The sequence below is a fragment of the Schistosoma haematobium genome, chromosome 7 (genome assembly GCF_000699445.3).
Source record: "Schistosoma haematobium chromosome 7, whole genome shotgun sequence".
NCBI classification, from domain to species: domain Eukaryota; kingdom Metazoa; phylum Platyhelminthes; class Trematoda; order Strigeidida; family Schistosomatidae; genus Schistosoma; species Schistosoma haematobium.
In genome coordinates this window covers 2,178,539-2,204,912 of record NC_067202.1, presented here as the reverse complement: position 1 = coordinate 2,204,912, position 26,374 = coordinate 2,178,539, and the positions used below count along the sequence as shown (strand labels likewise).

Below are 26,374 nucleotides of genomic sequence, written 5' to 3'. Positions count from 1 at the left end.
ATATTATGTAATGAATATTAAGATCAATCGTTTGACAGGATAACACAATATACAAATGAAATGAAGCAACATACAACCAGAGAAAGGGAGAGGAAGAACCATATGTGGCTAAAAATGACCGTAGAAACAAGATAAATGATGAATACACTAGGTGAATTCCAAGCAAAAGGTGAAGTAAAAATGTTATTACCACTTTATTTTTAGTGAAAGAACATTTTGTAAAATCTAAAATTGATTGACCAACTAGTACATTGAGTGAAATAACTAACGATGTGATTGACAGATTTTATTTCGTGACATATTGAACAACTGATATTATTCGATAAAGACAGTTATATATTTTATTTTTAACAATATATAAGCTGTATATCCAACTGATGAGTCTTATGTAGGACGAAATGAGTGTCCTGGATTTCAATAGTAGCCACTATCCATCTTTGCTTATAATACTTGTGAACTAAGGCAATATCGAGGCAATATGCACACTATGCATATATGTCAATAAGTGATTGATCAATTGCAGTACTAAACATCAATGGGAAGATTCAATCAAACGATACAAAATGAATGTAAACTTCATCCGACTGTACAAGCAAGTGGTTATCAGGACTTAGTAGCTAAGTGGATAATGCGATGTCGTTTGAAGTTAACAGTATTGGGTCAGAGTCCCAGAGTGAACATTAACTATGAGATGCAGATGCATCCAGCTGACGAGTTCAAAATAGAACGAAACGCGCGTCCTGGATTCCACCCCATCTTTGCTTATAAAGTTATCTATATCGTTAATAATAATAATAATAATAATCGTAATTATCAATACTATTACTATGATTTTCACATGAGACGGTTTACATGGGGTAATCATTTCATAATGACCAATTTCATTCTGGCTAGCGCTTTTGATAAGGGTTGAGATTACTATCCCATGCTCAACTCTTCTTTATGTGAGCATCAGAACAATAGTAATCAATTACAGATGGCTTAGTGATTAACGATGATATAATGGGATAGAAAGGGTATAACCAGACTCTGACTCATTGTGATTTTCCTTTAACATTGCTTCCATTTTCTTAATTCAATATAGTGATTATTCAGTGTAGTATTTGTCTTTGTTTTCCAGTGTGATACTTCATTTGGTATAATATTCATTAACTTGAGTGTTATTTGTTCAAGATACGATATTCTTTGTATTAAATTAACATGAACTATGCCCAGCATGACATACAGCATGTGAGTTGTTATGACTATGGGTATTTTTCATTAATGTGGTTTCATCCTAATTAATCATCAAAATGGTTATATAGTCAATAGATGAATGAGTGGATTTATGATTAGGGTGGTCATGGTGTTCTTTTGGGGGTTCATAAATCTTCACTTGTACCCGTTTTGGTGTTATTGCTTTGCCTCGTGGAAATTAAAGTAGTCTCTAGTTTTTCCATATATAAGTAATTAGAGATTCGGACATAACACTCAGCAACGACCAGACATAACAATTGACAAGCTAGTCATAATAAATGAAAATTTAATCTTATCAATAAACTCTCATTATGAACAATAATCAAGTCAATTTGATTATGTGGAGACTATTAAATGAATACTGAATGGCTTAAGGCAATTGTTAGCATGTAACAACTAACCAGTCGAAAGCAAACGAATACGATGGTACGACCGAGAGTAGGGATAGTCAGCTCTCCCTCTCGAAATGCTCTCACATGGCCACGTGCATACAACCACTACCACGGAAGTCCTACTGACTGCGTTTTTAAACCATAGGTGTTGTTTAGAAAATTGAGAGGATGAAAAGCTAATGTCCGACAGGGGCTTAAACTGGGTTGATGGATACGGAGGATACACTTAAAGGAACTGGAAAACCCTCATTCCAAACCAATAGTGCACATAGAATCCAGGATCCTAAGAAAATAAATGGCGTATGAACCTATTTTTGGTCATCGGCTACCATGGGACTACATCTCCTTACGTTGCTCCACTGTCTTGTGGATCAGACCTTTATGTCGAAGGCTCCGGGTGTGGTCTCCTAAGAAAACCATCTGTTTCTGTTTAGGCACCCGGGCAGTATCCTAGCTCTCACACAAATCGTATGATGAAGTGTGGTGCATATCTATTTGGTGCTTCCTTGTACCAATGTTTATGTGATTAAATAACTAATCGATTAATTTAATTTGAACACACCAACACAGTTACTGATATTGTTCAACACACAATCAGATTACAAATTATCACGAAAATCTGTAAGTAATTAAATGATACACTAACACTAATATTATGAAAATATGTTGAAGAGGAAATTAGGAAAAGATACTGGAAGTGAACATGATACATATTGAGGAAATTATCAAACTGCATTACGAGGCAAGCTCTTACTTGGAATTTTGGAGGGAAATGTAAAAGAGGAAGGCCAGCGAACATACTGCCTAGAGAATTAGAAGCAGAAATGAAAAGGATGTATAGCAACTGGAAACAACTAAAAAGGATTGTCCAGGATGAAGTTCGATGGAGAATGCTGGTGCTGGGCCTATACTTGCAAGTAGGTAATATTATTTGTACCGAGATTTCAAGCATAACCGCAGAGATGAAAGGTGTATAACGGATAATAAGTAGCATTTTGATCTTTATCAATTCATACGTAGTTATTAGAGTTAATATAACATTTTAATATATATCTTGTTATTTTTGTAGACCATCTTACCTGAGATAGAATGTCATATTGAAACTTAGCTTGACAAATATAGTCAAGGGAAATATACTACAGAAGATTATGAAGTAAGGTTTCGAATCACTAGGCGAGCAATATTGAAGTTTGATTCACGGTGTATGGTGTGCTACTGATGTCGATGGATATAAATAGTATGTAGCATCAATTGAAAGTGAAATGTCTGGCGCCAGAAGGTGGGGAGAAGAGAAGAGAACAAGAATGATAACAGAGAATGATTGGTATGGAAACGAAGGAACAGTCAAGTTTGTGACAATTGATGAACATGTTGCAAATGAAGTATTGACTGTATGGTTCTCAGATATTACTAAGATGTCCTGTAATTTTGTATTCAAATACATTTGATTGTTTCCATTTGTATTCTCATTCACTACAATAGTATTATTTACTATTAACTGCCTAAATAAGAGTCCTTCAACCAGGATAATTAACCCATATATATTGTGAAATACATTAATTTGTTAATTGCGTCTGCCGTGTAAATTAGTTATTTAGGTAAAGATGGATAGTGGTTAAGTGTGGAATGCAGGAAGCTAAATAGATAACTCGATGGCGTTTGAAGCGAATGAAACTGAATCCGAGTTCACCAGTGAACGTCAACTCTGGGAACATCTACGTTCAGTTGAAAGAACTTCTCTTCCTTCTCTTCTCTTTGCTTATAAAAGTAATGTATATTCCAACTACTCTAATCAATAAATATTTACAATCAAACCAAATGACTGAGACATCTTTATCTAGTACCATACTTCTAGCCTCAACAGTGCTCACTCAGTAGTTCTAATATATACAAGCAGTGCTTCACGGACATATATAACCGGCTCAGTGGTTTGAAGGTTAAGAATTTACACGTGAGACCGTATATCTTATGTTCGATTTCCTGATGGGAAGGTCAAAGTTGCGCACTTCTGGAGATTCCCACATCAAGACGAAAAGAAGTAATCCACTATCTCCCAGTTTTCACTGGTAGTCTAACAAAAAATCAGTTCATGACTTCCAAAAACTACGAAGATTCTACAATCTTCACTAAATCCTATACTGTTAATCATTGTATGACAATGAGTAAAACATGTCATACATGTAAATACGTTTTGAGTGAAATAGGCAATGTCTCACTTTCAAATAATGAGCAATTGTATAATAATAGTTACAATATTATGAATAGTAAGAGAAATTCTATAAGGGTAATTATCAAAAGGAATCAGTCTGAATCGAGAAAGATGAGTCTGGAAACTGATATTGTGGCAGAACAACAATAAACATTAAAGGAGACTGGGAAGTAAGTGTTTATAATATGCTCTTTAAGTGATTCAATCATCAGTCATAATAAACAAAGAGCTTAAATAAACTTAGTTTATAGAATAGATCCCCGATGGCCTCCGCATTGTAGAGGAGCTCTTCTGGATAAACTGTTTTGGGATTTGATACTAAAAATGGATGTTAACGTAATTTACTCTATCTACCAAGTGAGAAAGGATGACACAGTATGCATGCTATATAGTGAAGACACTCAAAAGGCTGTACGATCAAATATTCATTGTATTATAACAGATTATGTGGAACTTTACACTACATAGTATTTGTAAGTATAGGTTTACGGATATGACAGAATTTCATTAATACCCTGCACTCGGGAATCAAACCCAGGACCTATGGTCTCTCTTAAAAGAAGATATGAATGCTCACTGCTCAGGAGTCGTAAACGTAAAGAATCAACCGTTTGTTTGTAACGATAATCATCAATTAACAGATATTCACAAAAATACAAAATTCTACTAGTAGTCCTACTCACTGCCTTCTCGCGGCGCGTATGTTGTTTACGGAATTGAGAGGACAAAAACCGAATATCCGGAGCTTTAACAGGGTCGGCGGACACAGAGAGTCCACGTAAGGGAGTTGGAAAAGTCTGATTCCAAATCAGTGGTGTACATGAGCTCCAGGATCCTAAGAGGACAAATTGCAAATGAACCACTTACTGGTCACCGACTACCATGGGACTGCATCTCCTTATAATGTTCCACTGCCTTGTGGATCAGATCTTTATGTCGAAGGTTCCAGGTGTGGCCTTCTAAGGAAACCACCTGTTTCTGTTTGAGGATCCGAGTAGTAGTATCACAACCCTCACACAAATCGAATAATTTATGTGGCGCATATCTATTTGGTGCCTCTTTTTACCAATGTTTATATGTTATAATAAATAATCAAAATAAAGTCTATGAATTTCGTGTGTAAATATGCCTTGGACACAGTGTCATAACAAAGAAATTACAAAGAATTGATAAATAAGTTAATACAAACGAATGATTTCTTATTTAAATCTTTGTAGTATTTCGCTTAAAAGGTGTTTAATTGCTCTCGTTATTGATTTTATGGACTGTAACTGATCAGTTTCTTCTTGTATATATACATTTTGGGTCGACTGTCTTTACATATCTGGGGCGCATCATTGACGAGCAGGATGGATTTGATTCAGATGTGAAAACGCGGATCGGTAAAGCATGAGCAGTATATTTACAATTGAAGAACATCTGGAACTCAAAACAACTGTCAACCAACACCAAGGTCATAATTTTCAATACATATGTCAAGACAGTTCTACTGAATGGGGCGAAAACCTGGAGAACGACGAAAGCCATCATCCAGAAGACTAAAATGTTTATTAACAGTGGTCTATGCAAAATACTTCGGATCCATTGACCAGACACTATGAGCAACAACCTACTGTGGAAGAGAACAAACCAGATTCCAGTGGAGGGAGAAATCAGGAAGAAGAGTTGGAAGTGGATAGGACACACATTGAGGAAAGCACCCAACTGCGTCACAACACAAGCCATCATCACTTGAAATCCTCAAGGTCAAAGGAGAAGAGGAAGTCCAAAGAATACATTACACCGAGAAATGGGGACAGACATGAGAAGAATGAATAAGGATTGCATAGAACTAGAAAAGAAGACTCACGACAGAGCATGTTGGAGGATGCTATTCGGCGGCCTATGCTCCATCGGAGGGGGGACAACAGGCGTAGTAACTGTAATAACTAGTAACCACAATATTGTCGTCAAGTCATAAACATTATTCTAGTCAGACTTAAATAATGGCTAGCAATAGGTTTTATGATGTACGTCTCTTGTTATTTTGAACTCACCATCTAAAATTAGTATTCATACCTGCTTTAACAGTTAACGATTCTCTGAATTCACTAGATCAGTAGTCAACGTATTAATTATTCAAATGTAAGACATTAAGTAAACATCAATACAAGTTTGATATTTAGGTACATATTGTTGCTAAGTTCTAAAATATAACAAAACATACTTTAGTATCAGAAGGGGTTTTCTGGAGATTGTAGTAATTTCAATAGTTGAGATCATGAGTCAATTGAAGCTAGACCACCATGGAAAACCTGAAAGCGATGCACAGCCGTTTCGTCCTATTGTGGGACTCCTCACCAGTGCTCATCCACGACCCCGCCTCGCGGGATTCGAACCTAGGACCTATCAGTTCACGATTGTCATCACAACTGACATGATGGTCTACCTTCAATTAACTCATGATCTCAACTATTAAAACTACTATAATATACACAAAATACACCTTCTGATACTAATCAACATATGCTCACTAGTGACTGACTTCAAGAAATATATCCTGGAGTTCTAGTGAGAAGCAGTGACCAGTGGAGTTCAACCGTGTCAGTTGTGAGGTAGTAACTCACTGATGACAATAGTAGATGTGTCGCTGAATTTCGTGGATTAGTTGAAGTTTGACATTAACACCATTAGATGCCGGCTCAATGATCTAGTTGGTTAAGCGCCTGGCGCAAGACTGATAGGTCCTGTGTTCGAATCCCGCGAGGCGGGGTCGTGGATGCGCACTGTTGAGGAGTCCCACAATAGGACGAAACGGCCGTCCAGTGCTTCCAGCTTTTCCATTGTGGTCTAGCTTTAATTGACTCATGATCTCAACTATTAAAAATATACATTTTCAATTCAATTACTAATTATGTGATCTATATTCATATAATCCATATGATCAAATAACAATATAATAAGTAATCTGTTGAAAATGATCATATATCAATAGAGACTAATCAAAATTCGATCCTTAACGTTCACTGCTCTAACCAAATGAACTCTCGTCGAACATTTACAGTTCACCGTTAATCTTAAACATTACATCATATTTATCTATCGTGTTTCTTGTTTAAATGAACTAGCATATAGATAGATAGATAGATAGATAGATACATACATACATGTTGGATAAACAACAATGAATCGTTTCTTTGCTTTATCTAATCTAGTTGTGTTTCTATCTTATTGTCCCTCATCATTAGATATAGATTACATCATTATCTTAAAATAGTAATATCTGTCCATGATAAGTTAGTTGATTACATGAGATTTATGAAATTAAACTAGGAAAAGGATAAAAGAATAAGAGAGTAATCTGTGTAGATTTGGTTTGTGAGATAAGATACATAGAGATATATCTACCTACCTACACACACACACATGCATACAGACATACATACATACATACATACATGCATACCTAATTAGATACATAAAACAGTATTGAATCATTGAAGAAGAAAACAAACTAGGGAAGAATGTTATTATCCTTATTGTAACTGAAATGATATGGTTAAGTTCATGTATTAGATTTTTCTTTTCTTTCTGGGGAATAAAAAACCCAACTAATAATAATGATGATTTCAATAGTTGAGATCATAAGTCAATTGAAGTTAGAATACTATAGGAAATTTAGAAGCATTGGATGACTGTTTCGTTCTATTGTGGGACTCCTCAGTGGCAGTGTGTATCCATGATCCGACCTAACGAGATTCAATTAAATCATAATCTCTGTTATAACTTATGCCCTGTGTTCTATTAATATATCATGTAAGGATACCATCAATTACAGAACAGTGAATTATCGATCGGACCAATTACGCATAGAACATGTGTAACCAGTTTACAGTACTTATCGATCCTGCTTGCTGCCTAACTCGGTCTATAGAGTCCAGAACAGCAATCTCAGCCTCTGCGATATGAATCATGTATTTCAAACATGCTTACTTTATATACAAACCAAACAGATCACATCGTACCATAAAATAGGAAACAACATTTGTACAAGTACTAGCCAAATGTGGCTGTGATCAAGGGAGATAGTAATGAATAGACAGGGTATAATTGAAGAATGGTAAATCCAATAATAATAGTCTATGGGTCAAATTAAAGCTTAGAATAAGAGCGACATGAAGCTGAACAGTTTAGTTACATAAAAATTAAACGATAAAAGTATACGTATAGTATTGATCCATAAATGGGTCCCAAAAGTTACCATTCATTATGCTTATCGTGAAATAACAATCTCAACTAATAAAAAATAACTACAATATTCGCAAAACCCCCTCTGACATGAATCAATATATGCTTACTAGTGATTGGTTTCAAGTGGTATCTTTTCTGGATTTCTAGTGAGAAACAGTGACCAATGGAGTTCAACCGGGTCTGTTGTGAGTTAGTAACTCACTGATCACAATGGTGGATGTGTCACTCAATATAGTGAATTAGTTGAAGTTAAACATTAACACTGTTAGATCGCAGCTAGCTCATTGGTTTAAAAGTTAAGCGTTTGCTCACGAAACCGATAGGTCCTGGGTTTGAATCTCGTGAAGCGAGATAATGGATGAACACTCTTGAGGAGTCCCGAAATATTTAGGTCAAAATTAAATTAATTGATAATCAAATAGTAGTCAGTGTCAGGTTTGTCGATCATTACAGTTATACTGTAGTCACTAGGCTGAATGATTCAACTGCGAGTACAAATAGTATCAGTTCTTACTTATCTAAAATTACTCCTTTGCTGATGAGTACTAACTAGGACAAAGCATAAGTGAAACATGATTTCCCATCAATTAACCAATCAGTAACATCGAACAATTGAACATTTACATCAATGATTAAGCATCACCATGGAAATAAAACGAGAATTTAAACAATATCTTTTTTACAATTTAACAATGTTTTTTTTCTTCCTCTTATCACTTAAGTTTCATATGAATGTCTAAATTTACAATTAAGCGAAAATCATATTTCCTGTTCTATCTTATCCCTTCTTCAGTTAACAAAATATGAGATGAAATTCACTTGGTATTGTTTGTTTGAATCTTTCCATTGATGTTCAGGAATGTCATTGATAAGTCACTTAATGGCATATGTGCATCCTGTGTAGATTGCCTCGAAATTGACTTAAGTTACAAGTCTTATGAGCAAAGATTTTGATAGTGGCTAGCAGTGGTATCCAGTTTGACGAGCGTTTCGTCCTATTTGGGACTCGTCAGCTAGGATGTGCCTGCATCTCACAGTTGATGTTCACTCCGGGACTCGAATCAAGTACTGTTCATTTCAAACGAGTATGCGTTCACCACACATCTACTGACTCCTGATAGCCACCTGCTTGTGAAATGGGGTGAAGTTATATATACTCGGTTTTTGATGATTGTATCTTCCCATTGATTTATTACTATTATTATTTGAACACATAGATATTCGTACAAGGAGGCACCAAATACATATGCACCACACAAATCTCATTTGATATGTGTGAAGGTTATGATACTGCCCGGGTGTCCTAACCGAAGCAGGTGGTGGAGATGCAGTCTCATGGTAGTCGGTGATCAATAGCCGGTTCATACTCCATTTGTTCGTTCAGGATCCTGGAGCCCATGTGCACCAGTGGTTTGGAGTCAGGGTTTTCCAACTCCCCTAGATGGGTCCTCCATGTCCACCAACCCGGTTAAAGCACCGGACATTCGCTTTTCGTCCTCTTAATTTCGTAAACAACACCTGTGGTGTAAAAAGGCAGTGAGTAGGACTTCCACGGTAGTGGTTGTATGCACGTGGCTATGTAAGAGCATTTCGAGAGGGAGAGCTAACTGTCCCTACTTTCGGCCGTACCAGGTCATTTGGGGGCTGAATTGATCAGCATCTTATCAGTTTATGTCCATACTATGCGTATTGCCTCGTTATAACTTTAATTCACAAGCATTACAAGAATGAACATCAACCCTGAGATACAGGTACATTCAGTTGACGAATCCCAAATAGGACAAAACCCTCGTCAAACTGGATTCCGCCATTAACCACTATCCATCTTTGCTTCGAATTCATGAATTAATCTAAACTAGACAACTATAGAAAACCTAAAAAGTACTTTACAACCATTTCATCTTATTATATACCTTCATAAATGGTATATATCTACGATCTCATACACAAGATTCCAACCGTAAACTTCCAATCTCATAGGCGAATATTGAATCTTTATTACCAATAATTTAATATTTAATCATTTCAATTCATGAACAATTCGAATCTTCTTCTTCTTTTTTTTCACTTTCAATTGGATCTTCTTTACAATTAACTAAGCTCGCCTCTTCTTCATCATGATTATCATTAATATTCTTTTAACATTTCCGGCGGTTGTTACAGACAAAAAGAAAAAAAGGAAAAAAATTTTTTTTTGGTTTTTTTATTCTCGTTATGTAATACAGTGTAATTTCAATGTTTGTTTGTTTGCTTGTTTGTGTTCCTATGAATCTATCAAGATAATGAGGAATAGATTTGTTTCTATCCAAGTTTTCTAATGTTAAATAGTGTTAAATAGGAAATAAACTACTTATTTATTTCGATGGTTTATTTTAAAAATAGTTTAGTTGCCATAGGGATTTGTAAAGATTGTAACCAAAAAAATTTTTCGTGTTTTTTTTTAAATTTTCATAATTGAATTCATGAATCAATCTAATTGAGATCATTATTTGAATTTTAGTGGAGTCGTTTATTTTGTCGTCATTTAGATTGGATGATGTTTGTTGACGAGCTCTCTATTTTAATGAGATTGAGATCTGATTCCAAGTAGATTGTATGAAATGATTGTTGTTGAAATATATATGTCACCTATCTTCATATATAAACATCAAATTAAATCGTGTTAGCGTTAGTGACTAGCAGGACTCAGTAGATAAATGGATAAATTGATACCATTTAATGTGAATGGTATTAGGCTCGAGTTTCAGAGTGAAAATCAACTCTGAGATACAAGTACATCCTAGCTGACGAGTCTCAAATAGGATTCTTGGATTCCACTGCTAGCCACTATCACAATCTTTGTTTATAATACTTACGAATTAAGGCAACATCAAAACAATACGCACAGAATGCACATATTCCAATAAGAGACTGATCAATGACAGTCCTAAATATCAATGGGAAGATTCGAACAAACAATGTAAAATGAATCTAAACTTCATCCCATTGCACAAGGAAGTAGTGCTAGCGGTTATCAGGACTCAGTAAGTAAATGGATAAAATGATGGCATTTGATGCGAACGGTACTAGGTTCGAGTCCCAGAGTGAACATCAACTTTGAGATACAAGTACATCTTAGCTGATGAATCCCGAATAGGACGAAACACAAGTTTTGGATTCCATTGCTACCTAACATCTATCTTTGCTTATATTGAGTAAATTGTTTGATTTTTAATCAGTTTATAAATATTAGATTTCACTAGGTGAATAACATTGAAAATAGAAATGATTTTATATATTATATAACAATTGTAATGTAAATATATAAACACTATAAGTAAACAGAGGAAACTTGATTCGTCAGATGGTTATTTTCTCATGAACTAAGATTTAAAACAGACTTGAGAGATATGTGTACATTTAGGCTAAAGAACAACACTCTATCCGAGAATGTCATTAATGGCTTTATATATAGATATATACATTTCGATCAATATTAATTTGGTCCATCAAGTGTTTTAAGCTGTTTTAAATATAAGTGCTTTGTTTTTCATAAATAATATTCTTTGATTGAAATCATGAACCGATTGATGTCAGACCACCATTGAAAACCTGAAAGCACTAGATGGCCACTTCGTCTTATTGTGAGACTCCTCACCAGTTCGTATGCACGATTCCATTCGTGAGATTCGAACCCAGGACCTTCAGTCTCGTGCGTAAACGCTTAATCTGTAGACTACTCAGTCGGCTCAGTAGTCGAGAGGTTCGAATTCCACGAGCGGAACTGTGGATATGCACTGTTGAGGAGTCTCACAATAGGATGAAATGGCCGTCTAGTGATTCAAGGTTTCCAATGATGGTCTAGCTTAGATCGAATTGTGAATTCAACAGTCTCTACAAATCTCCTTAATGATAAAAGTCAGATTTGTTGGAAATGAATATGTGGAAATATTTTTTCAACTAAATGATTTGAACGTTATAGGTTTGATCACTTAAAGTGGTATGGACACATGATGACATAATCTTTTCTTTACTACAGTTTTAGTGAAGCACATATAGACAGTGTAGAATGAATTCGATTAATCAAGTTGAAATATGCTTAGTAGTCTAAGTGATTTGATATCAGATATAAAGGTGATTCAAGGAAGTCCGTAGAAAGTATATCTTGATATAGATTTGGTGATTGATTAGCCTGTTATTTTGAAAGAGTTGATGCTTCCTGTTGGAAATGAACCATCGCAACATTGTTCGCTATACAAGGTAAATATTTCCATCCTACAGGAATTTAAGAGTCAAGTTAACTCGCTTATTGATGACTTGTATAACTGAATGATGTTAGTTTGATTGACATTTGGTACATAACTATGCACTGTTGATGAGTGCCGACTAGAACAAGAAAAACGGATGTCTATATTAAACAGTGAAAAGATTCTTTACTTATTTGGAAAAACAATTAATTTCATAGATTGTTTAAAGTTAAATATTAACATCTTTGGATGCCGGTCAGCTCATTCGTCTAGAGGTTATGCATTCACGCACAAGACAGATAGGTCCTGGGTTCTAATATCGTGAGGCGGGATCGTGGATGGGCACTACTAAGGAGTCCCATACTAGGTTAAAACGGCCATCCAGTGGTTCTAGGTTTTCCATAGTGATCTACCTTTAATTGACTTATGAACTTAATTATTAAATTACTCCAATCTCTACAAAACCTCTTTCGGATAAAATTAATTTTAAAAAATTAGAGAAATTCATATTTGGATTTATCTTGATACTTAGTTGTTTAAACATTTTACGACTATCCATTTATCATAAACTGTATTCAGTTATACAGTGATTGAATGACAAGAAATACCGAACAGTGCATACCGAAGACTCCACCAACGAATCAATCCATCATAGTCATATTCCATAATAAGTAATTTAGATTTATATTACTGGATCCTCTATCTGAAGCACGACATTATCAACTTCAGTCATGTTGAGATATCATGTAACAATTATCTAATGCTCTTTGCCAACATCTAATTCTGCCACAAATCGATAAACCTCAACATGACTTTAGAAAACCTATTTTGAAGACAAGTATTAGTGAGTACACAATGACAGATTGATCAATGATCAATATTCAAAAACCAAGAAGTTGTTTCAAATGAGGTTAGCTGTAGTCTGTTTCAAATTGAATAAATTCCATTGAATTACTTTGGAGTAAATAGCCGGGTCATAAGGAAGCCTATGCTTGCCAAAATAAAATACCACGTATACCTACCCTGACGATTGGAAAAGCAATGGCCACATTCCTACAATTGAAGAATATATGCAACTCAAAACAACTGTTTTTCGACCAATATTAAAGTCACAATCTTCTATATGAACGTCAAGACAATTCCATTATAGGGAGTTGAAACGTGGAGAACCAATAAAATGATTATCATGTAGGTACAAGTATTTATAAATAGTTTTCTGTTCAATATTCAATGTGAGTTGACCGCGTTATATCCTTACTTACTTACTTACTTACGCCTGTTACTCCCAATAGAGAATAGGCCACTGACCAGCATTCTCTAACCCACTCTGTCCTGGGCCTTTCTCTCCAGTTCTATCCAATTCTTGTTCATTTTTCTCATGTCAATCTCCATTTCTCGACGTATTGTGTTCTTTTGTCTTCCTCTTTTCCTTTGGCCTTGAGGATTCCATGTGAGAGCTTGTCTTGTGACGCAGTTGGGTGCTTTCCTCAATGTGTGTCCTATCCACTTCCAACTGTTCTTCCTGATTTCTTCCTCCACTGGGATCTGGTTTGTTCTTTCTCACAGTACGTTGCTGCTAATAGTGTCCGGCCAACGGATCTGAAGTATTTTGCGTAGACAACTGTTAATAAACACATCGTCCAGCTGCATCCTATCTGTCCACTGTATCCCGTGCTTCCCTTCAGATGTTGACGTCTCCATAATCCAGTCGGTCACCACGAGAAAGAAAAAGGGGTGAGAGTAAGCAACCTTGCCTAACACCAGTCTTTACCTCGAATAAGTCTGTCAATTCTCCTCCATGCACAATTTTGCAGTTTAATCCATCATAGGAATTCCGTATGATATTGACTATTTTCTCAGGCACGCCGTAGTGTCGAAGAAGCTTCCATAGTGTTGTCCTATTCACGCTATCAAATGCTTTCTCATAATCAATGAAGTTAATGTAGAGCGATGAATTCCATTCAATTGATTGTTCCACAATGATGTGTAGTGTTGCAATTTGATCAGTACACGATCAGTCCTTACAGAATCCAATATCTGTCCAATGTTTTCTAATTTTCAATGGTTATTTCACTAAGATTATTTCATGATGTTAACTATAAGATTTTCGAAATAAAAGTACTATGCTTATAATCCCTTAGACTCATTCATCTTCATTATTATCTATATTCATGCTTAGTGATATGATTGGGATTTTTTACTTCGACTTAGAATGTTTGTTTATTATTCATATGAAATTGAGTTCATTTCAACTTGACAACAGATAAAAACAAAATTTATTCTATTCATTAAATATTTGACATTCATTGAATATAGTACGGCATATATAATCACGCTATTGTATATAACAATACAAGTAGACAAGTATGACAATGAATTGAATAATCATATTTTAATACTAGTTCATTTCTATGCACTGTTTCCATAGTTGGTCACTTACTTACGGCCTGTTACCCTTCGTGAAGAAGTATAGATCCCCAATCAACACTCTCTATCCAACCCTGTCCCAAGTAATCCTTTCCAGTTGTTTCCAGTTGTTATTCATCCTTTTCATATCCGATTCTATTTCCCGATGTAATATGTTCTTTGGTCTTCCTCTTTTTCATTTCTTTTCAGAATTCCAAGTTAGGGCTTGTCTCGTGATGCAGTTTAATGATTTCCGTAATGTCCTTTCCTAATTTCCTGTTCAGTTAGAAGCTAGTTTGTTCTCTTTTACAGAAGCCTGTTGCCTATGGTATCCGACCAATGTGTGTTGAGTAGCTTGCGTAGACAACTATTTATAAATACTTGTACCTACTTGATGTTGGTTGTGATGGTTCTCCACGTTTCAGCTCAGTACAGTAGAACTGTCTCGACGTTCGTATTGAGGATTGTGACTTTGATATTGTTTGAAAGCTGTTTTTAGTTCTATATGTTCTTCAATTGTAGGAATGTGGCCCTTGCTTTGCCAATCCTCGCCTTTACGTCTACATCTGATCCTCCCTGTTCATAGATGATGCTTCCCAGGTACGCGAAGGATTTCACATCTTTCAGCGTTTCTCCATCAAATATGATTAGGTTGGTGTTCTTCGTATTGCATTTGAATAACCGCTATAAAAATCTAAACTTTAATATTTGTTCTGAACGAAGGGTGCGATCGAACAAATTAGAGTTTCAATGAAATCATGAATCTATGCAAGTTAGAAAACTGTTGAAAATCTGAATTTAATATTAGTATGGGATTACTGTTTCTCGTTTATCTCTAGAATAAATAAACGTTGTAAAGTGCTAAGCAGCAATGGGTATCCAAAGAAATTTGTTCAGACATATGGGAAAAGTTAAGGCGACGCACCTGAAGAAATTACATTAGATAGTAAACTTGAATTCAAAGGTAACAATGTTGTTTACTTGAATCTTGTGTGTGTGGATTGCCTCGATATTGAGTCAAATTACAAGCATTATGAGCACAAATGGATGGTGTCTAGCGAAGGAATCCAGAACGCGCGTTTCGTCCCATTTTGGATCCGTCAGCCCAGTACCTAAGTACATAACTTGATGGCTTTTGAAGCGAACGTTACTGGGTTCGAGTCGCGGAGTAGGCATCAACTGTGGTGTGCAGGTACATCCAGCTGACGAGTCCCGAATAAGACGAAACGCGTGTCCTAGATTCCACTGCTGGCCACTATCTATAATTCTTATTTATTTCTAGATTTCTTTATATAAAAATTTATATGAATTTCTTTCATTCATTTAATCATCAAATCTTGGTTTGTTTGGATTCAATTTGTAATGATTATGATGAGAAACTATCAGTGTGTTTTATGTTTTTTTTTCTCTTTTTGTTTATGAATGAACGAATCAGATTGAAACTACTATTAGTGTGGTGTGGGTTACTTATATCTACACAAGTAGTATATAACGGTGGTCAGTCATAGAATGTATTTTAGTAGAAGATGAATATGGAAAGAACGGGAACGGAACGCCATTGATATGAAAATGCATGAACAATGAAATCTAGGACAATGGACTGATATTTTCATAAGGTAAAGTGAAGTTTGAGACGATGGATTGATATTTTGCAAATTAACTATTTACTAATATGGATCTTAGATTTTAATGAGATGCTCTGTACATACATTCGATTGTCCCCACTGATGTTCTTGTTCATTACATGAGTTGAATTTTGGCGCAAAATTATTTTTTTTATTTATTATCTAAATAACTGAATAACTATTGAAGATATTAGATTCCCCAAGAACTCACTTGGTAACTACTTTATTTTTGTAATTTTATTCTAAAATTTCAAATTTCTTGTTTTCGCGCCAAAAGTGCTCATTTTCACTTTCATGTTGTATTTCTCCCACTTGGTTCGTTATATCTTTTAGTATGCTATTTTGTAACACTTCACAAGGACAATTTTATGCTGTATATATATACGTTTGATTTGTGCTTGTTATTATTGCTCGTGCTTATGACTGCTTGTGTAATATATTTCCCTGATTTCTATCTATAGTTGGCAGGACTGGAACACATCGGAATAGGCAGCTTATTGGTCATTGGTTACAGAGTCTTTTTTCCGTTCTCAGACTAAAAGAACTCGCAATTGCTTCAAACATAGAAATAACATCTTGATACTTTGGCTTATTATTATAGCAGTGAAACATAGCCGGTAAGAGTAGAGGATATTCGTAAGTTACTAGCATTCAATCATAGGTGTCTTCGAAACATTGCTCGTATATCCTGGGACCATCGAGTAAATAACGCAGTTGTTAGGAAGCGGGTACTAGGTAAGGATGACAAATCAATTGATGAAGCGGTGAAACCTCATCAGTTGAAATGGCTGGGACACGTGATACGTATGCTCAACCACCGACTGTCCCGACCTGCGATGTTTTATGGTGTAGGAGTAGATTGGAAGAAAGCTAGGGGTGGCCAAATCCATAAAGTCACTGACAAATGGACTGAGTCGTGTTGGTAGGTGTAGACTATCTGGTTGGGGACCGCGAGTTGATAACAGCCGATGGTTAGAGACCCTGAATGACATGGCTCAAAATCGTTTGCAATGGTGCAGGTGCATACACTCTCTGTGTTCTCCCAAATTTTGATCTCCTTATTCCTCCTTGTCACTTTTTTCTCTCCCCAAATTTATTTCACTGTATTATACTCTTTAAGTAACATCTCCAAACACTAATTTTCCCGATTACTGCTGATACTCTTATTACCTCTACCACTACGGGATTTGAATCGACAACTGCATCTCTATGCTAATGTGGTATGGCAAATCGAACTGATGTACGTAAGTACGAAGTTCTACGTTGTTACTGACTGACTGACTGATGATGAATAATGGTTATTCTTATTTCATACTCTAACTTCTAATTGTAATTTATAACTCCTATTTAAACCATATTAGTCCCTTTCACAAATTTCTATAATGTAATAAGATGAACGTTATCAGAATTACATATGTGTAACACATTTCGAATAATCTGATCATACATAATATACTTATAGAGACATTTTCATATCAGAAATGGGATTTATGTGGATATTTTAGTCAGTCAATAGTTGTGGTCATGAGTCATTTGAAGCTAGATCATCACTATGGAAAACCTGGAAGCATTGGACGGCTGTTTCGTCCTATTCAGCAGTGTACATCCACGATCCCGTCTGTTGTGAGATAGTAACTCACTGAAGACAATAGTGAATGTGTGGCCTTATTTTGTGGATTGGTTGAAGTTAGACATTAACACTTTTGAATGCCTGTTCAGTGGTCTAGAGGTTAAGCGTTCGCGTGCAAGACCGATAGCTCCTAGATTCGACTGCCACGCGCGGGACCATGAACGCGCATTGCTGAGGAGTCCCATACTAAGACGACACGGCCGTCCAGTAATTCCAGGTTTTCCATGGTGATTTAGCCTTACATCAACTATTAAGTTACCTTTTTGGTAATGAAAACAAAAAGGTCAATAAGACAGATTAAAGGTAAGTCGTGACGAAGAAAAATAAAGTACACAAAAAACAATGTGATAACCACTGTGGATAATAAATTAGTATTACCAAGGTAGGTTAAAGGTAAGAAAAAGTTATTTTTGAACACATAAAGGGAGGTATCAGTTTTCGTGTGGCCAAGGCTTCAATAAACCTTAGTATACACCCTTGTACAGTACTGCAAATGCTAACTTGATATCAACCTTATAACCAGTGTCAACCGAATTTTTCACAATGGAGAAAGATGTCTTTCTATTCCGTGATCTTATATGACCATTGGAATTCATTTGTTTCTGCAGTTATTTTGAGTATGTATTTCTCCACTTTTACTTACAAATCACGATCGCTCGTTCCTGTGTACATCAGTCAGTCAGCTACAACGTAGGACGAGGCACATATATACATCGGTCCAAGTTGCCATACCTCATTAACACAACAAGATGAACACCAGATTCATAGAAGTAGTTAATTCAGAGGTGGTAATATATAAAAGAAAGATTGCAATAAGGATATAGTACAGGAAGAATGAATTAGTTCGTAGAAAGAAAGGTGTGAAGCAATTTTAATCTCTTAGTTTAAGGGAAGATAGAGAGTGTATACACAGACGCCATTGTGATCGATTCTGAACCATGTCACACACAGTCTTCAACCATTGGTTACGAAAGTCACGCGGACCCCAACCAAGTGGTCTGCATCTACCAACACGGCTCAGACTAGAGGTTAGTGTCTTCAAGCACTGATGCTACGTTTTGGTTTGGCTGCCCCTAACTTTCTTCCAACCATCTCTAATACCGGTTAGCATTGCACGACGTGGTAATCGGTGTTCAGACATACGTAACACGTGGCCCAACCATCTCAGTCGATGAAGATTCACAACCTCATCAACGGATTTACCATCATTCCCTAGTACCCTGCAGTATTACTTACCCAGTGATCTCAGCAGACGCCAGAAATATTTCTAAGGCATCTGTGGTCAAATACCAATAGCTTATGTGTATCTTCTACTCTTAAAGGCCATGTTTCACTGTCGTAAATTAAAACAGAACGGACTGCCGCGCAGTATACTCGTCGTTTTATTGATAGACGGATATCTCGCCTTCGCCATAGGTGATATAAGTTGGCAAAAGCCAAACGAGCTTTTTGAATCCGTGCTGAGATTTTGTCAGACACCAACCCATTAAGGCTGATCAAACTTCCAAGATAAGTGAAGTACATGTTTCCGTATATAGATGTAAATTGATAGATACAATAAGAGGTGGGGTATGTGACAAAACCGCTTATGTGTTGTTTGAGTTTTTAATGAAACATAAACCTTATCTTTTTCAATTATATGAATCTTCTCAAAGTCATACTGATGTCACTTAAATGTTGACCATAAATTACAGTCTCACAATGATTTAATATGATCCCATTGAATTTGAATCAATTCTTATTAGTACATATCTACATTCTATGACGATTGTCTAAATACAGCAATTCCACGAAAATGTTTGCATAGATTCAATGAAGTAGAACTTAACTTGAACCAATTGTATAAAATGAACATCTAATACTTTACAGTTCACCATACTTCAACTATTCTCTAGATGACAATATTTGGCATATTGTAGAGTTTTTTTTAATTTTTTTTTGTTTAATTGCTATGGTAGACAATCATAAAATTGGTCAATTTTATGGGGTGGAGGGAGGGAGGGAGAAAATGTTTTAAAATGTTTATCAAATTAGTAGGAAGAAGAAAAAGAAAAAAGAGAAAAAAGAAAAAAGAAGAAGAAGAAGAAGCAAAAAAGACGGTTGAAATATGTGTTAAAACGAAAATTATGATCAAGTTCTATATAGTTACACATTGAACATTGTTTTATTATAATTAAAACTTATAAAGTTATGTTACCATGTCATATGATAAAGAATAATATGGCAATATGGAAATTATGTGGAAAAAAAGAGAAGAAAAAGAGAAGAGAAAAAAAAGAAAAAAAAAGAAAAGGCATTTTTATGTTAATTTAATAGACATATCTACTTGAAACGATCAGATGATTGAATTTTATGTCATTTTATGATAAGACGAATATTTACACTAATGATTAAATACCATCAGTAACAAACTACTATTGTGGCTAAAAGAACAAAATAACTTCAAGTTGAAGAGGAAATTCAATAAAGATATTTGAAGTGAACATGAAGAAATCATCAAACTGCATCATATGATAACAAGTACTAAGATGAAATTGTGAAGAGAGAAGAAGGCACAAGAAGAATATAACATTAAGTTGAGAAATGAAAGTAGATATGAAAATAATGAATAAGTAACTGGAAAGAATTTGAAAGGATTGTCAAAAGATAGAGTTCAATGAAGAGTGACCTATTCTCTTCCACAAAGGGTAACAGGCGTAAGTAATGTAACATAATGTATAACTAATCTTATGATTAATGATAAGTTAGTTTAATTATTCATGTCGAAGAACTATCTTTGAATAAGCCTAGTTCGAAGTCAGGAATTTTAGACTAACAATAATAAGTAAGCACTTCTTTAATGAATATGTTAAATTAACTTTTTTGTGACAGCCTACTATGGGAGAGAACAAACCAACTTGTAATTGAAGAGGAAATTAAGAAAAGATGTTGAAGGCGGATAGGACATATACATCAAGGAAATAATCAAACTAAATCACAAAACAAGCATTACCTTGGAATCCTGAAAGAAAACGGAAAAGAAGAAGATCGAGGAAGCAAACATGAAAAGAATGAACAGAGTACTGGAACCAATTGGAAAGGGTTGTTCAGAACACGTTTCAATGGAGAATATTTGTTTTAGGCCCATATATCTCCACAAGTGAACACAGGCCTGAATGATTACGTATTTCAAAACTAATGTTCAGTTAACAGATAAATCCATGTAGATCCAATTTAAAAGTCAATATGGAAAAGGGCAAACAATCAAAATTTAAAAAGATAAATCGGGCAAACACAATCAACAGAAATACAAGAATATTTTAAGGAAACGAAGGAAAATCTTTCAATAAAGAGTAGATTATTATACTTGGTATAAAAGGATTTAAGGAGATTTTAGATTTTAAACCATAAACTGATCAATATTGCAAGCCGTTTTATTCTAATATGCAACTGCTCTCCAGTGAGCACCCACGAATTTCTCATTCCAATGAATAACGATCATGGTCCTCGAGTGCATATGTTTGATCTCTCAACAACTGAGGAGGCATTCAACGGTGTTAACGTCTAAATCTCTATTCAACCTAGTGCTTCTTGGTCACTTCAACTAATCGATAATTTGCTAATTGATCGACAGAATGAGCAATGGAGGCCTAGAAAAAAGTAATAATATCAATTATTATTGATTGATCAACTGATGTAAATATCTCAGTTCCATAGGAAGATGATAGTTTACCAAAAAACACAGTGGTAGCGTACCAGACCATACAGACTGTAGTGAGACATAACCCGAGCCTTTGACCTGAAAGTATAATCCACAAAGCAGTGGAGCTACGTAAGGGGATGGAGTCTCATGGCAGCCGATGACCAACAATAGGTTCATTCATAATTTGCCGCCTGGTAGCCCATGATCACAACTGGTTTGGAATAAACGCTTTAGAACTGCCCTAAATAGATTCTCTATTTCCACCAATCCGGTTAAAGAGACGGATATTTGCTTTCCGTCCTCTCAATTTAGTAAACAACAACCCGATCGCGAGAAGGTAGTGAGTATGACTTCAGTGTTAGTGGCTGTATGCACGTGGTCATCTGAGAGCATTTGGAGAAGGAGAATTGACTTCCCTCACTCTCGGACATACCAGGATAATAGGGGCCTAACGTTGTAGATAAATCCTGCTGACATGTGTTAAACAACATGAAATGTAAATCAAGTAAACGTATACTACAGGCTATCTTCAATTACCTATTTTTCTTAATATACTGCTTATTTAAACCTTGATTTATGATGTTAAGTGTTCAATCATGGACCACATATTTTACTGCATTGTAATGTAACTAGTATATACTAGATCGGCAAAATAAGAGCAGCATATCTACAATTGAATAACATCTGGAACTCAAAACAACTGTCTGTCAACCAACACCAAGGTCAGGATTTTCAGCACAAAAGTCAAGACAGTTCTGTCTTATGGGGCGGAAACTTGGAGAACTACGAAAGCCATCATTCAGAAGATACAAGTGTTTATTAACAGTTGTCTACACAAAATACTTCGGATCCGTTGACCAGACACTATTAGCAACAACCTACTGTGAGAGAGAACAAACTATATTCCAGCGGAGGAAAAACAACTGGGAGTGAATAGGACATATATCGAGGAAAGCACCCAACTGTGCCACAACACAAGCACTCATCACTTGAAATCCTCAAGTTCAAAGAAGAAGAGGAAGATCAAAGAACAAATTATGCCAAGAAATGGAGACGGATATGAGACGAATGAACCACAATTGGATAGAATCATAAAGGGAGTCCCAGGACATAGTGGTTTGGAGAATGCTGATCGGCAGCCTATTCTCCATTGGATATAATGGGCGTAAGTACGTAAAACACTCAATAATTGTTTCATCTTATGGTGGGACTCAATCACATTGTGTATACTTGATCCCACTTTGAGATCGAACTCATGATTTCTGGCTCTTAGAGAGATCTCGCTCTTTTTCCCTTGAGATCATTCAGTCAGTGAATGACACACTACTCATGTCTGTCAACATCAGTAGCACACATGACATTACTAATATTAATAGTTTTTACATAATTGGAGTTTCATTTAATATCAAATATAACAAATCTAACACTTGATAACTAATAATAATATTGACTGAAGAAAAAATGAAATATACAGTTTATATGTTGTCATGAGGCAAGCTCTAACTTGGAATTCTGTAAGAAAAATGAAAAAGAGAAAGGCCAAACAACATACTACTCTAAGAATTGGAAACAGACATTAAAACGATATTTAGTGACTGAAACTAACTGGAAAAGATTGCCCAGTACAGGATTGGATAGAGAGTGTTGATGTTGGACCCATACTCCTTCACGAAGGTTAACAGGAGTAAGTAATACGTTAGTGTTATGACGTTTAAACAAGTTTATACTTATTTAACAAATCTCTTTTCTTTCCAGTCCCAATTCGATCATAAATCTAGTTGTATATTTTCATATTAAATGTCAAAAAGATCATTTATCTTGGTCAAAATGAAAAAAAAAGTAAATCTCAAGTCATAATCTATACTGTTATCATATTTCTGTGTTGGTATCTATTAATAATGATTTATTTAAACGTATAAATGCTGGTACAAAGGGGGCGCCGAACAGATGTGCGTCACACAAGTCACTTGATTTGTGTGTGGACTGTGATACTGCAGGGGTGTCCAAAGTGAAGTAAGTGGTTTACTTAGAGGACTACAACACGAGCCTTCAACCCAAAGGTCTGATCCACAAAGTAGTGGAGTAACGTATGGAGATAAAGTCCCATGGTAGTCGGTGATCAACAATTGGTTCATATGTCATTTGTTTCCTTATGATCCTATTGGCCCATGTGCACCATTGGTTTAGAATCAGATAGATCCTCCATATTCACCAACCCGGTTAAAGCCCCTACCAAACATTCACTTTTTGTCCTCTGAATTTCATAAATAACACTCTCATCTCAAGAAAATAGTGAATAGGACTTTGCTGTTAGTGATTGTATACGCGTGACCATGTGAGAGTATTTGGAGATGGAGAGTTGACTCTCTCCATTCTTGACTATATCATGGCATTAGGGAACAATTTACAAAGTGGAAATTATTTCTTTTTGATAATTTCATTTTCTTAAACTGTACAATTGTTTCTATCATTGATTTATTTAAGCATTGTTTGTAGTTTTCTTCTTTTTTTTAGATAGATCAGGTAGGGTAATATTCAGAGATACCCTTTGAAAGAGTTTGTTTTGTAGATCCAACTTAAGCTGACCAATTAGATGGATACTGACTTATGAACACAACAAATGATCTAGTAGTTGAACAATCAATTCATGATACCTCTCAATGGTATATCTTTATTCATCAATATATCGTTATATGCATTGAACAAGAAAATATGAGGGCTGGAGTATTTGTTATAATATTTTCATTTAAGCAATAAATTTTACAGACAATCTCAATAGAATTGAAATGGATTCATCATTGAGGTCATTTCTTTCCTGACTAGATCTATTTTTCGCTGGTTGAAATCGTGAGTCAATTGAAGCTAGACCACCATGGAAAACCTGGAACAACTGGATGGCTGTTTCATCCTAGTATGGGACTCCTCAGCAGTGTGCATCCACAATCCCGCCCACCGCTAGATTTGAACCCAGGACCTATCAGTCTCGCGCCAGGCGCTTAACCAACTAGACCACTGAGCTGGCCACTATCCAACGGTGTTAATGTGTAACTTCAACCAATCCACGAAGTTGCGCCACCGTATACCATTGTCTTCAGTGAGTTACTACCTCACAACAGATCTATTTTTCCTGACAAAACTAGAAAACAGTCTGCCTAAGAATGGAATTGTTCCCGTCATATAGATGATGTCTATATGAATAAAAGACATAACTTCATTCATCTATTTATCATCCTATTTTTCGACATCTTGTAAACAAGCAGATTGAATGGAACGTTTAAAAGAAATATATATCGAAATTTAAAAATAGATAATCAGGTTGCTGTATATGCAAGATCCACATAGGAGAGTTAGAAAGCCCTGATTTCAAACCGATGGTGCATATGGGCTACCAGAATCCTGAGGGAAAAAATGACATATGAACCAATCGTTGATCACCGACTACCATAGGACTGTACCGCTTTACGTTACTCCACTATCTTGTGGATCAGACCTTTAGGTTGAAGGCTCGTGTTGTAGCCCTCTAAATAAACCACCTACTTCACTATGGGCACTTGGACAGTATCACAGTCCATACACAAATCAAGTGACTTGTGTGACGCATATCTATTCGATACCCCCTTTGTACCAATATTTATATATTCAAATAAATAACATTATACATACACACATACACACACATGTACATATACATAATTATGGAATAACAACAACAATGACAACTCACCATTTCAATTCATGAAATTGTTCTATATAAATTTAATAATAATTATATCCTTGAATGTTCTTTCATTTAATGTTTATTATTATCATTGTCTATGTTTTTCTTTTTGTATCATAATTTGTAATAGAATTTTGTTTCGAAATGATCAAAATTATGTAATCAATATTCAATGTTATGTAACCATGTTATGTAATTATACAGTCTTGATATGATGGAAATCTGTATTTGGGAAATAGACGCAAATAGGCTACCTATAAAATGGTATCATTAAAGAAGTACCTAGTACTACATTTCTATATATATATACATGTATATATATATATAGTCTTTGTACTGTTCGCACAAGCCTTCAATTTCATTGGTTAATTCATTCATAAGGATAAATCTTATTCTCAATTCTAATTGGTTAAATATTCCAAGCCAATCAAAATTAAGGATTTATTATTACATTAAATTTGAATAGTTGAATTCATGAGTCAATTCAAGCTAGACCGTCATTGAAAACCTAGAAGCATTGGACGGTCATTGTGTCATAGAAATAAACTAAAAAGAATTTAGTAAAGAAAATTTTCTTTACGACGATGATCATTTCTCAATTTATTTGTTCTTGTGAGGCAGGTTACATTATCCGCATGAAACGATCACTTTCTAAACACATCTCAGAACAGTACCTGACTTTTGAAAAGAGCATGTATAAATCAGTCACCTGTTCGATATAGGAGTACTTAAATAATTTCTGGACACATCACTCTAAAGGAGTCTTCCTTCAATATAATCTACACAATTTAAGATACTGAATTGAAGGGGAATCGAATCAAATACTTATGTACTGTTAAGTCGTTGGCAATCTATCTATTCATGCCCGAACTCTTAGCGCAAAAACGATACATTCAACATTACATCCTTCATTGGTGTGTTTTGGTCTTGTTTTTATGATTTTAAACTGCAATCAGTTATAATTATCCTTTTTCAGGATTAACACTCAGTTATTATAATGACCTTTATGTTGTTGTTTTT

The 26,374-nt window shown here is 35.3% G+C and overlaps 1 protein-coding gene across 1 annotated transcript in view; it reads right to left on the bottom strand.

Annotated features, from left to right (window-relative positions):
* KCNC4_2 (Potassium voltage-gated channel sub C member 4) overlaps positions 1-25,646 on the bottom strand; it is an 80,610-nt gene extending 54,964 nt beyond the window's left edge. The window contains exon 1 of the mRNA XM_051217790.1: positions 25,361-25,646. The gene's annotated coding sequence lies outside the window, so the exon portion shown is untranslated. The remainder of the gene's footprint in view (positions 1-25,360) is intronic.
* Positions 25,647-26,374: the final 728 nt, after the last annotated feature.